Here is a 13,677-nt window from a genome sequence, read left to right on the forward strand (position 1 = left end):
GCAAGAGGGAGGTCCACTTGGGAAACCATACTACTTCCGCTCTTGGATTATCACTACAAGAGAGAGGTTCATTTAATTGTAATGCACATTTAACAGAATAAATTTTATTCGGGTGACGTCGTTAAAAAACCCTCTCAAGGGAAAAAGAGTGTCCCCTTAAACATGTACAAATGCAACATTAACTAAAATAAAACTTCAGGTTGGTCACGTTCCAAGTGCGAGGGATTGCGCCGCCTTCTAATGTCTCGAGCCTGTATGCTCCATTCCCAAGGGCCTCCGTTACTTTGAAAGGGTCGGTCCACTTGGGATACTGCTTGTTTTCTAAATGGTACGGGTGGGCCTTCCTCATCACCAGATCGGCGACCTGGAATTGCCGAGGTCTCAGCTTAGAGTTGTACTTGTACTCCACCCTCCTTTTCAAAGCTTCAACTTTAATCCTTGCTTCCTCCCTCACTTCATCCAGTAAGTCCAAGTTCACCTTTCTTTCCTCGTTCGACTCCTCGACCACGAAGTTCTGGAAACATGGCGAGTTTTCCTGGATTTCTACTGGGATCATAGCGTCTGAACCATATACCAAGTTGAATGGCGTTTCCTTAGTTGTGGACTGAGGGGTAGTGTGGTAGGCCCACATGACTCTAGGAACTTTTTCTGCCCAGGTCCCTTAGCCTTTGTCCAACCTTCTTTTTAGGCCTTTGAGCAGAACTCGGTTGGGCGACTCGACCTTTCCGTTCGTCTGGGGGTGTTCTACTGATGCAAATACTTGCTTTATCCCCAACTCCGTACATAGCTTGCCCAATTGCTGGCTTGCAAACTATGTACTATTATCAGCAAACTGTTCATGCACGGATTCACCCATCCTATACTGGTATGCGTGGACGGTAAGCAATGCACACGCATCATGGCAGAACTACACGAAGGGATATGCGTTAGCCACATCGGTGGCCGATCTCTCTCGTCAAAGGCCATTAGTGCAGGATATTAGTGGCCAAGCATGAGGGAGGATTGCACGAGATACGCCCAACGGTGCAAGCAGTGCCAACAACATGCTGATTGGCACAAAGCACCCCCAGAGGAGTTAAGATCGATATACAGCCCATGGCCATTTCATACCTGAGGAATTGATATTCTGGGGCCTTTCCCTTTGGCGGTACGCCATCCAGCCCATTGGTATCTGATAATGGTACCCAGTTTGCAAGCCAGCAATTGGGCAAACTATGTACGAAGCTGGGAGTGAAACAGGTGTTCGAATCAGTAGAACACCCCCAAACGAACGGACCGAGTTCTACTCAGAGGTCTGAAGAGAAGGTTAGACAAAGCCAAGGGGACCTGGGCGGAAGAACATCCTAGAATCGTGTGGGCCTACCACACTACTCCCCAATCCACAACCAGGGAAACACCCTTCAGCTTGGTGTATGGTTCAGACGCAATGATTCCAGTGGAAATCTAAGATAACTCCCTGCGTTTCCAAAATTTCGTGGTCGAAGAGTCCAACAAAGAGGGAAAGGTGAACCTGGACCTACTGGATGAAGTGAGGGAGGAAGCAAGGATTAAGGTTGAAGCCTTGAAAAGTAGGGTGGAGTAGAAGTACAGCTCCAAGCTGAGACCTCGACAGTTCTAGGTCGTCGACCTGGTGATGCGGAAGGCCCACCCGTACCGGTTAGAAAACAAGTTATCTCCCAAATGGATTGGTCCTTTTAGAGTAACGGAGGCCCTTGGAAATGGAGCATACAGACTCGAAACATTGGAGGGTGGCGCGATCCCTCGTACTTGGAACGCGACCAACCTGAAGTTTTATTTTAGTTAATATTTGCATTGTACATGATCCTGCCGGCAACTCGAACGTGGAGGAATCGCTCTGTAGCACTCTCTGCCCTGTCTACGCGACTGTGTCTTCTACAGAATCACCCTCAGAACCTTCTCTTGGATCTCCAAACGTGACCTGCAAAACACACAGACGGCGCCTCTAGCGGCCGTTTGCACTCCGACGATCAAGTTAGTCCACAGAACCACCAAATGAGAAAACTAGTAGTGTGTGTGAAAAACTCTTGCTCTCTGTTTCTCCTCTCCCCACTTCTCTCCCTGATTCCTCCTTTTATCTCTCTGTCTCTGCTTCTGGGCATAACAGAATTCTGTTATGCTTTTCTGGCATGTGTCAGAAACCTGTTACGCTTTTCAGAGACAGTGTACCTGCAGAATCAGAGAGTGTGGGTGTCTGTGCGTGTCCGCGCGTCTCTGCGCTGGGCTGCGCCTGTCTGTACCCTTAATGGTACGGAGTACACTTTTGTCTGGACCGCACCCCACTCAGATGGTGACACGTGGAGGCCTGCAACTCACATCTAACCACACATGTGTCATTTACTGGAAGGGCTCTAGCGCTTCTCTTTGTGTGCCTAAGTTACGCCCTCGTGGAGTAGCTTAGGATATTTCTCTTATCTGGGTAAATCGCATACTCTTAGGAGAACGTCGGGTGTGGCTGGTCTAGGCACACTCACCAAACGTTGCTCTCTGCGTAGGCGACTTATCCTTCACGATGCCACGCACGTAATGGGTTGAGGGAATCACCAATCACTGACTGGTTTACTAGTTCCCTCAGGCCACTCTCGTGCATGATTCCCTGAGGTGTGCTCATGCGAGATCCATGTGTAACGCTCTCGCTGGGAACCTCAGTCCCAGTTTAACTGCGTGTAACACGAGACCCCGATGACAATACACCCGATGACTGATCAGTGTTTATTCTCGACTCGCGCTCTGCCTCCAGGCGCAAGTCTGGGAACTGGTCTGCTGGTGGCCACTTGGCTACTGACCACCGATCACCATTCTGGGTGATCTGTCCCCTGACCTCTCTGCCACCTGGTCCACGTGTCACCCTTCGAGTGGTCCACGTGGTTCTCTGTTGCTGACGTCATCGACCACCGATGACCGATCGGATCACAAGCCCCCCAGTCTCGAGTCGAGAACTCGTTCTCAGCGAAGAGACTAAATGGTCGTGCCCTCAGTCCACGTGGCAAGTGGGGCCGCCTCACGTGCCACCTCACGTGCTGCTTCTTTAACGTTTGGACTTCCTTTCTTAATCTCGCGACACGTGGCCCCATCAACGGCCAGCGCTGTGCGTCGCTAGCGCTTCTCTTATTCAAATTGGCGCGCCCTTTCACTGTTCCTCCATGTTCTTCATTCGACTCCCAGACTCTCTGCGAACTTCTCCTCTGCGCACCCATCTTTCTTCAAATTCTCTGCTTCCCAAACTCTTGCGATCATCCAAAGGTATGGTTTTTCTTCTCCCTGGCCCCTTTTTGGTCATCTTTACCGATTGCATTTATCATTCTGGTTATCATGTATTCATCTTCTCTATTTCCCTCTCTCGAACCCGCGCTAGGGTTTTTTCGTGCTCTTACCCTGGCTTCTGCTTCTTCTTCTTCTTCTTTTCATCTGGGCATCTCCTTCTCCTTTCCCTTTTCTGTTTTCACCGAAACATTCATCATTCCTTCTTCTCCCATTCATTCTGACTTTTTCGTTTTTCCTCCATTTGCAGCTATCTCACGATGGCTCGCTTGAAACAAACTGCGCGCATCATTGCCTCTTCTTCTGGTGCACAGCCTTCCGCGAGTGCGCCAGCTCCACCACTGCCTGTGGCTACCTCCTACCATGACAATGCTAGGGTCTACGAATGGGCTCCCCTGGCATTGCTCGCTGAAACCTCCACCCTGCTGCCTAAGCGTCATCTCACGTCCCTGCTAAGTTGCAACCCCGACGAGCCTTCCTGCTCCATCGACAGGGAGAATGACTTCAACATCCAGATCCGCATTCCTCCTCGAGGAATGCCTATCTGCGCGGATGACAGGGCCACCAATGGGGTGCCCTTCGTCTTCATCTACTCCGCCATTTTCATGAGACTAAAGCTGCGCCTCCCTTTCACTTTCTTCGAAAAAGAGCTGATGATGGAGTTAAACGTCGCGCCCTGCCAACTCCATCCAAATGCCTGGGCCTTCATCCGAGCGTTTCAAATCCTCTGCAACTATTTCGGGCACAACGCCTCCGTGGACGTGTTCCTCTATTTCTTCGAAGCGAAGAACCCTGGGGACAGGTCCTGGGTCAGCCGGAACGGGGTTGCTGGACGGGTGCTCCTGGGCCTGTACCAGCAATCCTTCAAAGATTGGAAGGGCAGATTCTACATGATATCTGCTACCCCTCAAAGTCCAAGTCTGCTCGAGGGGTACCCCCTCTACTGGGTTCTTGGAGTTGAGTTCAAGAAATCCAGGGACCTCGAAGCCATGGCCCCTTATGAGCGCGAGCTGTGCGAGCTGCTCCTGGGGGCCAAGTACAATTCTGCTCGTCTCATCAAAGACGAGTTCGATGTGGTGGCCTTAAAGAAGTATATAGGTAGCTCTTCATTTCCCTCTTAGGATACCTGCACCTTTCCATGCATGCTTTTATGTGTTTTTTAACTTACTTGCATATCTTGGTCATCTAACTCTTCCTTTTTCCATGCATGCAGACTCAATGTCGGGGAAGGACAGGAAGCTAGCTTTACTGGAGCTTGCCAAACGTAGGGGAGCCAAGGGCACTGGCTCCTCTTCCTCTACAACTGAGCCCATCGAAGCCCCCCCACTCTCGGTCGCGCCAGCTGGAGGCCCCGAGCAAGGGAAGAAAAGGAAAAGGCTGGTGAAGGCTTCCACTTCAACTGCTGCTACTGCTGCCGCTTCGACTGAAGAGGAGAGCTCAGGCTCTCCTCTTGTACACCGCCAGAGGAAAAGATCAGCAGTTGAGGGGGCCTCATCTCTCCAGCCTGGAGAGATTGAGGTGGTGAAAGTAGAGGAAGGGTCTTCCCCTCCTCCCTGCGCTCAAACTGCCACAGAGCCCATCAACCCTCCTTCTCCAGGCCAGCAGTTGCCTCCAGCTACCAAGCTGCCATCTTCCCCCCCAGCAGGCCAATCACCTGGTCTATCCGCTCATCCTGCTGGGGGTGCACCACCACCACTGCTGCCAATTCCTACCGCCACTGCTGAATGTGGTGGGTCTAGCTCGCGCCCAAGCGCTTCTGGGGCCACCCACGAGAATTTCAGCAGGGTCATCACCCTAGTTCGACAGCTCATAAGTAACCGGGAGCTCGTCGAGTGGAATGGTGACGAGGTTGACATGCACCTGGCAAGGCAGGTGGTGCTCTCTCTGGAATTCTCCACCCAGCATCGCAAACAAATAGCCCTGGAGAAGGGGTGAAGGAGCTTGAGCACGACAAGGAGTCACTGCGAAGTGACTTCGAAGCCGCTCAAGGGTCCGTTGAACTGATGTGAGGCATGGTGGAGAAGGCTAGGAGGGAATACCTAGCGCAGGTCCAAGAGACCATCAAGAAGGAGATCTTGATGGGGCAGATGGTGAGCTCTTTGGACTGCGAGGTGGTGGAGCTTAAGGCCGAGACTTCCTCCCTGCGCCAACAGAACACTCAGCTATTGGGGGAGCTCGAGTCCGCCAAAGAAGCAGCTGCTGCTGGGGAGAAAAGACTTGAGGAGGTGGTGGGCAAACTGTCTGAAGCTGCCTCCTCCCTTGCTGCCGTCACCACTGAGAGAGATGCTGCGGAGGCTTCAAAGCAAGAACTGGAGGTGGAGAAGGCTGATTTGATGAACGTGGGTGCTGATGCCCTTACAGACGGATTCGAGCTAGCACCCGAGCAAATCAAATGCGTTCTCCCAAACCTGGACCTCTCGCAGTTCAGCATCTACCATAAAGTGGTGGATGGAAAGCTCATCCCTCCTGCCCCTTAAACCTTTCTCTTCTCTGTAAATTTAACTTCTGCACAATTTTTCTTTGTACTTTAAAATTGTATAAGACTTGGCTATGAATGTAATATCTCAATGCTTCTTTTCTTACATCAGTTTCTTCCCTTGTATTTTCTTTGAACTTCACTTATCTTTATGTGCGCGACTAACTGTTAGCTAGCTTAGGTTCAGCGCGATCTTGGGCTTTACCTTTCCTTTCGCACACGACTAAGTGTTAACCAGCTTAGGCTTAGCGCGATCTGCTTCTCTTATTCTTTCGCTTCTACTTGATCACGACTGGCTATTCTCTCAACTTGGTGTTTAACAGTCCTCGTGCGCTGTTTTGCACCACTAGCCAATTACTGACGACTCATCAGTGATCGTTCTTTAGTCTTTACTTAGCTTTCTCTGTCGCTCTAGCGCTAAGTGCATAGAGGACTTTGACACCGATCGCTCAAGGTGATGCCTCGTCTTGGGGAAAGAAAAGTGTTTCTCGCTAACCCCTCTTACTTTCCCCAAGGTCATCACCCTTTGGCGGGTTGAGTCGCTCATTCCCTGCCTCACTCCTGGGGTGAGAAGGGTTTCGAACTAAGAGTCTTACTGGGCCAATATTGGTGTATGCCAAGTGGGTAAGGACGTTTTGTCAAAACCTTTCCTTTCCCTCCCTTGGTCTTACTAGCACCCCTGGCTTTTCAAACCTTTAACTGCTTGCGCTCACACATGGGGTGAGGAAGACTTAGATCGGTGCCAGTACTTGCGCCTAGGGCAAGTAGGGCCTAACCAATCACCTGCACTTGCACCTGGGGCAAGGAGGATTTTAACTTTAATACTTGAGCACACTTGATATGCTGGAAATTTTTCTTTAATTGGGTGGCCTCGTTAAAAACCCTCCTCAGGGAAAAGAGTGCCCCCTTGTCTGTTCAACTGTTTCCACCACATACAAAGCATGTATCTTTTAGCGCGAGAACGCCATTACTGTACAACTTTAACTGAAATAAAATTTTAAATGGGTGGCGTTCCACGTTCTGGGGATTGCTCCTCCCTCCAAAGTCTCTAGGCGATAGGCTTCGTTCTCCAATGTCTCCACCACTCTGTACGGGCCTGTCCACTTTGGGGATAACTTGTTCTGCATGTCATTCTGATGCGCCTTTCTCATCACCAGATCACCTTCCTGGAAGCGCCTGGGCCTCACTTTAGAGTTGTGCCTCCGCTCTACTCTTCTCTTCACAGCTTCAGCACTGACTCTGGCCTCTTCTCGCACTTCGTCTAGTAGATCCAGATTCACCTTACGCTCTTCATTGGACTCTTCAGCAATGAAGTTCAAGAATCTGGGGGAGCTCTCCTGTATCTCCACAGGAATCATGGCGTCTGTCCCATAGACAAGGCTGAAGGGTGTCTCATGGGTGCTGGACTGTGGGGTGGTGTGATAAGACCATACAATTCTGGGGACCTCCTCTGCCCAGCCTCCTTTGGCCTTGTCTAGTCTTCGCTTTAGCCCCCTGAGCAGCACTCGATTTGCTGACTCCACCTGCCCATTGGTTTGTGGGTGCTCCACCGAAGCGAAAACCTGTTGTATTTTTAACTCTTCACACATCTTCCTCAGCTGATGGCTTGTGAACTGGGTGCCATTGTCCGAAACCAGCCTCTTGGGTATTCCAAAGTGGCAGACAATGTTCTTCCAGACGAAGTGTTCGACTTTCTGTGCGGTGATGTGTGCGACTGGCTCTGCCTCCACCCACTTGGTGAAATACTCGATGACCACGATGAGGAACTTCATCTGCCTTGTCGCCAGAGGAAAGGGTCCTAGGATGTCAATCCCCCATGTATGGTGATCCGATCGGTCATCGGTAGTCGATGACATCAGCATCAGAGAACCACGTGGACCACTCGCAGGGTGACACGTGGACCAGGTGGCAGAGAGGTAGGGGGACGATCGCCAAGAGAGGTGATCGGTGGTCAGTAGCTAAGTTACCACCGACAGATCAGGCGGCAGAGAGGTCGGGGGATAGATCACCCAGAATGGTGATCGGTGGTCAGTAGCCAAGTGACCACCAGCAGACCAGTTCCCAGACTCGCGCCTGAGGGCAGAGCGCGAGTAGCGAATAAACACTGATCAGCCATCGGGTGTATTGTCATCGGGGTCTCGTGTTACACGCAGTTAAACTGGGACTAAGGTTCCCAGCGAGAGCGTTACGCATGGACCTCGCATGAGCACACCTCAAGGAATCATGCACGAGAGTGACCTGAGGGAACTAGTAAGCCAGTCGGTGATTGGTGATTCCCTCAACCCATTACGTGCGTGTCATCCTGAAGGGTAAGTCGCCTACGCAGAGAGTGACGTTTGGTGAGTGCGCCTAGACCAGCCACACCCGACGCTCTGCTAAGAGTATGCAATTTACCCAGATAAGAGAAGCATCCTAAGTTACTCCGCAAGGGCGTAACTTAGGCAGACAAAGAGAGGCGCTAGAGCCCTTCCAGTAAGTGACACGTGTGTGGTTAGATGTGAGTTGCAGGCCTCCACATGTCACCATCTGAGAGGGTCGCGGTCCAGACAAAAGAGCACTCCGTACCGCTAAAGGTACAGACAGGCGCAGCCAAGCGCAGGCATGCGCAGACTCTCACGCTCCCCATTGCTGATTCTGAAGGTACGCTGTCTCTGAAAAGCACGACAGGGTTCTGACACATGCCAGAAAAGCATAACAGAATTCTGTTATGCCCAGAAGCAGGGAAAGAGAGATAAAAGGAGGAATCAGAGGGAGAGTGAGAGAGAGGGGAGGAGAAGAAAAACAGAGTGCAAGTTTTTCTCAGATACACATTTTTTACTAAGTTTCCAGTTTCTGGTGGTTCTGTTGAACTAACTTGATCGTCGGAGTGCAAACGGCCGCTAGAGGCGCCGTCTGTGTATTTTGCAGGCCACATTTTGAAGACATCTGAGAGGGAGTTCAGAAGGTGGTACTTCAGGAGACGCAGTCGCGAAGACAGGGCAGAAAGTGTTACGAAGCGATCCACCCGCGTTCAAGTTGCCGGCAGGATCATATGGAATGGCCACAGGCTATGGATGGACCTCAACTCCTCAGGGGGTGCCTTGTGCCAGTCTGCATGCAGTTGACACTGTTTGCATCACTGAGCAAACCTTATGCAATCTTCCTTCAGCTTTGGCCAGTAGTACCCCGCGCGGAGTACTCTACTTGCCAAAGCGCGACCACCCACGTGGCTTCCGCACACCCCCTCGTGCAGCTCAGACATGAGTCTGGTGCACTGCTCGCCGTGTACACAGATCTGCACAGGGTGAGAAAATCCAAATCTAAATAGGCTTCCATCTATAAGAGTAAACTTACTTGAACCCCTCTTTATTCTTTTCGCCTCTGCCAGATCGAGCGGGAGTACACCATCTTCTAAGTATAGCTTGTATGGCGTCATCCAGGTGTCGGGTTCCTTCTCCGCGTGGACCTCCATCGACTCATCGGTCTTTGACGGTCGCGATCTCACCCTCGGTGCTCTCAGCGTTTCTTGAGTCAACGACCGATGACTGATCGTTAGACGTTCCATTGACTTGTATACATGAAGCACCTGGTTGTCTGATACGAACGCGCGCGGCACCTTCAGGGTCTCCTGAATGACGGTCCTCTGCTTCCCCCCCTTGCCTGAGCTGGCCAGCTTGGCAAGCAGGTCTGCTCGGGCATTTTGCTCTCTTGGCACGTGCACTAACTCAAACTCGGCGAAGGACGTCTTCAGGAGTTGCACATACTCCAAGTACGCTGCCATTTGGGGATCCTTTGCTTGGAACTCCCCCGTAACCTGCCCGGTGACCAGTAAAGAGTCGCTCTTGGCCAGCAGATTTCTTGCTCCCATTTCTCTTGCTAGCAACATTCCTGCGATCAGGGCCTCATACTCCGCCTGATTGTTGCTAGCTTTGAAGGCAAAGCGGAGGGACTGCTCGATCAGTACCCCGTTTGGTCCTTCCAGGATGACTCCAGCGCCGCTTCCCTGCTGATTAGAGGAGCCATCCACCGATAACACCCATCGGAAATTGATCCTGCCTGTTGACCGGAACGCTGGAAACTGCCTCGTCAAAGGATCGACGTGCGCACCGCTTCTCACCTCCGTTCCTCTTCGGGATCTACCTCAAGAACCTGCAAAGAAACAGAGCGGCGCCGCTGCGGCCGATCGCACTCCAACGCTCAAGTCAGTGACGGTATCACCAAATACTAAGAGAACAAGAACCGTGCAAATCCTCTCTCACAGTCAGCTCTATCACTCGCAAGCGTAAAGAGTATAAACTGAACGTGCGTACCTCAAAAAGTTTGTTGAGAACTCTTATATACCTGGCTGTTTTCTCTCTCCTGGCAGTTACAGACCTGGACACGTGGCTCGCATCCAGTCGTACACGTGCCATCATCTGGAGCCTCCTTGACTTGGCGCTGCTTCTACTCTCATTTTGGCTAAGTTACTTATGCATGGTACTGCCCAGTGCATAGCTAACTTGGGAGTGCGATCTCTACTGGAACTGGCGAGTTAGGGTGTCCTCATACACCTTCCCTGTGGTCTCGCCGGCCGCCTTCATAATCTGCTTCTCCTTCATCTTTGGCGATGTGCTTGCTCTGGCGATCTCCGATGATTAGGTCGCCTGAAACTACATCTGGCGACTTCATCTTTAACCTGGTGATCGCCGATTCTGGTAAGCTGGAGATCGGATCACGCCAATTTAACAACTGGCGACTACACGAGCCCCCGACTTCCTTCCCTCTTGCCAACCTGGCGCCTTGCCAACACGCCTATACTGTCGTAGGGTGCCACGTCATCACTCCCGACCACCAGGGCGGTACAGAAATCTAGCCCTTCTGCAGGTGTCGCGATTGATGACAGCTCGACCACAAAGTCCGCGAACACCTGCCCCTTGATCGGTCCTCGGGGCTCGTACTGAATATCAAATTCTGACAATTCTACTGCCCATTTGACCATCCTGCCTGCTACATCAGGTTTCTTCAATACGTTCTGGATAGGCAGATCAGTCATCACCACCACTGTGAAGCTGTGGAAGTAATGCCTGAGTCTTCTGGCTGAACACACCACCGCCAGAGCAGCCTTCTCGAGAGCTTGGTACCTCGTTTCAGGGCCTTGCAGTACTTTACTCACGAAGTAAACAGGCCTCTGGGCCTGGTTCTGCTCTTGCACCAGGACTGAGCTGACTGCTCTCTCCGTCACAGCAAAATATAGACGAAGAGGGATGCCTACCTGGGGTTTTCGCAAGACTGGTGGGCTCGCCAGGTACCCCTTTAACTTGATGAAGGCCTCCTCGCACTCCTGTGTCCAGAGAAATCTGCTGTTGCGTTTGAGACACTGGAAGTATGGGTGACCTTTCTCCCCTCCAGCGGACATAAACTGGGACAGAGCTGCCAAGCGACCGGTGAGCTGCTGCACCTCCTTCACCGTCGTTGGGCTCCTCATTGCCACGATCGCCGCACACTTCTCCGGGTTAGCTTCGATTCCCCGCTCTGTTAAGAGGAAACCCAAGAACTTCCCAGCCTCTACACCAAAAATGCATTTCTCAGGTGATCCGATCGGTCATCGGTAGTCGATGACATCAGCATCAGAGAACCACGTGGACCACTCGCAGGGTGACACGTGGACCAGGTGGCAGAGAGGTAGGGGGACGATCGCCAAGAGAGGTGATCGGTGGTCAGTAGCTAAGTTACCACCGACAGATCAGGCGGCAGAGAGGTCGGGGGATAGATCACCCAGAATGGTGATCGGTGGTCAGTAGCCAAGTTCCCACCAGCAGACCAGTTCCCAGACTCGCGCCTGAGGGCAGAGCGCGAGTAGCGAATAAACACTGATCAGCCATCGGGTGTATTGTCATCGGGGTCTCGTGTTACACGCAGTTAAACTGGGACTAAGGTTCCCAGCGAGAGCGTTACGCATGGACCTCGCATGAGCACACCTCAAGGAATCATGCACGAGAGTGGCCTGAGGGAACTAGTAAGCCAATCGGTGATTGGTGATTCCCTCAACCCATTACGTGCGTGTCATCCTGAAGGGTAAGTCGCCTACGCAGAGAGTGACGTTTGGTGAGTGCGCCTAGACCAGCCACACCCGACGCTCTGCTAAGAGTATGCAATTTACCCAGATAAGAGAAGCATCCTAAGTTACTCCGCAAGGGCGTAACTTAGGCAGACAAAGAGAGGCGCTAGAGCCCTTCCAGTAAGTGACACGTGTGTGGTTAGATGTGAGTTGCAGGCCTCCACATGTCACCATCTGAGAGGGTCGCGGTCCAGACAAAAGAGCACTCCGTACCGCTAAAGGTACAGACAGGCGCAGCCAAGCGCAGGCATGCGCAGACTCTCACGCTCCCCATTGCTGATTCTGAAGGTACGCTGTCTCTGAAAAGCACGACAGGGTTCTGACACATGCCAGAAAAGCATAACAGAATTCTGTTATGCCCAGAAGCAGGGAAAGAGAGATAAAAGGAGGAATCAGAGGGAGAGTGAGAGAGAGGGGAGGAGAAGAAAAACAGAGTGCAAGTTTTTCTCAGATACACATTTTTTACTAAGTTTCCAGTTTCTGGTGGTTCTGTTGAACTAACTTGATCGTCGGAGTGCAAACGGCCGCTAGAGGCGCCGTCTGTGTATTTTGCAGGCCACATTTTGAAGACATCTGAGAGGGAGTTCAGAAGGTGGTACTTCAGGAGACGCAGTCGCGAAGACAGGGCAGAAAGTGTTACGAAGCGATCCACCCGCGTTCAAGTTGCCGGCAGGATCATTTGGCGCCCAGCGTGGGGCCCGAGTGAATCGTTGTCCCATATATACCACAGTTTTAAAGCTCACCAGAGTTTTATCAGTTCCTCTGATAGAGAAGATGCCTAGAAACAGATAACCATCACCCGCGCCATCCGCTGATGAAGGAGCTGTGACAATGGCGCAGGTCCTGGAAATGGTGCGCACGCTGCAGGATAACGCAGCAGCGTCGAAAGTCGAACAAGAATGGATGCAGACGGAGTTGGCCGCGTCGCAAAGCAGGAACGACGAACTGAATCGTGTCAACGAAGAGTTGAGAAGAACGCTGCAGGCGCAGAGGGAGCACGTTGTTGACGAAAGGGTGTCTGGGCATCCTTCACCTCCAAGGGCATTTCCCATGCCATTCTCCCCTGAGATTATGGGAACCATGGTGCCTTCCAACCTGGTGGGGGTAAAAGCGTCGTTCAAAGGGGTAGAAGACCCGGAGGCGCATCTGACGGCATTCCACACCCAGATGATGTTGTCTGGGGGCTCAGACGCTGTATACTGCAAGATGTTCATGAGCACACTGAGCGGAATCGCCATGGAGTGGTTCGTGAGTTTACCGGAAGGGCATATCACGTCGTTCTCTCAGTTCTCGAAGCTCTTCATTGAACAATACATCGTCAACAAGGCACCTGCAGTGGTGTCCTACGACCTGTTCGACGTACGCCAATACTAGGGGGAGTCGCTGAAAGACTACCTCAACCGTTTTGGAGCTCAAGTGGTTAGACTACCCAGCAAAGATGAAGACATGCTTGTGCACGCGTTTAAGAAGGGAGTGCTGCCTGGCCCTTTCAGTGAGTCTCTCATCAGGAGCCATCCCAGCACCTTTGCAGAGATCCGACGGCGTGCGGTGGCGCACATAGCGGCAGAAACAGAAGTTTCTGAGAAGAGGGGAAGTGCTGCACCACCCAGACCGCGTGGAGGGCAAGGAAAACCGCAGCAAGCGAGGGTGCATGAGGCCAAAGAGGGGAAGAAGGTGCGGGAAAAACCTCGTCCCTATGCACCAGGCAAAGACCAGAGTAAGGGGCGTGCAAGGGAGAATAACGCGCCCCCAAGATACAACTTCATGGTGGGGTTGGCGGACCTCATCGCCCTTCCTGCCGTAGCAGCAAGACTACGAGTACCAGAGAAGACAGACAAGGTACTCG

Source organism: Phaseolus vulgaris, chromosome 11 (genome assembly GCF_051622355.1).
Source record: "Phaseolus vulgaris cultivar YP4 chromosome 11, ASM5162235v1, whole genome shotgun sequence".
Taxonomy (NCBI): domain Eukaryota; kingdom Viridiplantae; phylum Streptophyta; class Magnoliopsida; order Fabales; family Fabaceae; genus Phaseolus; species Phaseolus vulgaris.